Below are 1,704 nucleotides of genomic sequence, written 5' to 3' on the forward strand. Positions count from 1 at the left end.
AGCATCTAAACGTACAAATACTTATGTATTTTCAGCATTTAAACGTACAAAACTGACGTATTGACGACACCTAAAAATGAATCCTTATGAATATTGAAATCGTGGAATTAATTGTATTATTAGTTGTTTTTAGTTGTCATATCAATTACCTTGTTTTAAATTGCATTATTAAATTTACTCGTTTAATATGAAATGATAAAATGTTGTTTTGTTGTGTGATTTCTGCTGCCACCTCGTTTCCAAGAATATGCCTACATAATGTTAAACAAGACTTCACTTTAAACCTTGAAATAAATAAAATTTCTGCAATCGTTTAACCTTTACTTGTCATGTTATGTTTACTTTGTTTGCCATGGGCCACAAAAGGCGTTTTCTCCGACATGCTGTGACTGACAATAGAACTATAAAATACACCAAACATGCAACATAATTACGAAATGAAACTATTTTATTCTGCGCTGTAATCCAAATCTTCTGAATCCGACTGCGAGGAACAGACCCAAATCCAAGCCTTTATTTTGCAATCTTTATCTCCATCCCAAGCAGTGAGTCCAGTGACTGTAAACAGCGAGCAAATCCTGTGCTGACTGGCGCTCTTTACAAATTCAAATGTTACCGCTTCAAACGACAGGTTTTACAGCAGGATAATCGAACGCTCATTGGCTCTCGCCTGCATTCGTCATAGATTGCGACATGCCGTGCTTCTGGTGAGGTGTGTTTGAATGATACGCGCGCGCCTTCATGAGTTCTTGGAGTGGATCGGGAAAATAATCTGCATAATATATTTTCAGCGATTAACAACTTAATTTCTGCTCTGCACCTCACACAAGCCTACTGTATTCCACCAGAGAGGACTGCGGTTGCAACGCATCATCATTTGGGTTACTTTTGGTACTGCTTTTGACATTTTTGTAATAAATAAATTATTGTAATTGCATTTATCTGTCTGTCATGTTTTTCTTATACTGTACAGAAATGTTTAGGTTTATAGGTAGGAGTGGGATTAGCGACAATACAAATATTTTAATGCTATATTGTAACTAAAATGGTTATTTTCCTGCATATTTCGGTCAATTGCAATTTATATCCTTTTATATTCGCTATAAAATGGGTAGGGTAAGGTTTGGGGGTAGGTTAAGGGGTCTAAAATCTAAATCACTTATTGATAAAATGATAAAAATGCATATTCACTATAAAATGGGTAGGTTTAGATTTGGGGGGTATAGGTTAAGGGGTCTAAAAATCGAATCGCTTATTGATAAAATGTTAAAAATGTATAGATATGAATATCTTCATGATACAAAAGATACGTAAATATTTTTACGTTTTTTTAGCTAAAAATACATAGCGATTTGTACGTTTTAAATGTTGAAATATGTCTAAATTGTACATTTTAGCACCAATAAAAACGTACAAAAATGTACGTTTTGTGCTTGTAAATATTACGTATTAATACCTACGTATAAGCATGAGACCAGGTAGCTAAAAATACATAGCGATTTGTACGTTTTAAATGTTGAAATATGTCTAAATTGTACATTTTAGCACCAATAAAAACGTACAAAAATGTACGTTTTGTGCTTGTAAATATTACGTATTAATACCTACGTATAAGCATGAGACCAGGCTGGGTTAGTTCACCCAAAAATGAAAATTCTGTCATTAATTACTCACCCTCATGTCGTTTCAAACCCGTAAAACCTT

This window comes from Sinocyclocheilus grahami, unplaced genomic scaffold (genome assembly GCF_001515645.1).
Source record: "Sinocyclocheilus grahami isolate Dianchi unplaced genomic scaffold, SAMN03320097.WGS_v1.1 scaffold222.1, whole genome shotgun sequence".
Taxonomy (NCBI): Eukaryota; Metazoa; Chordata; class Actinopteri; order Cypriniformes; family Cyprinidae; genus Sinocyclocheilus; species Sinocyclocheilus grahami.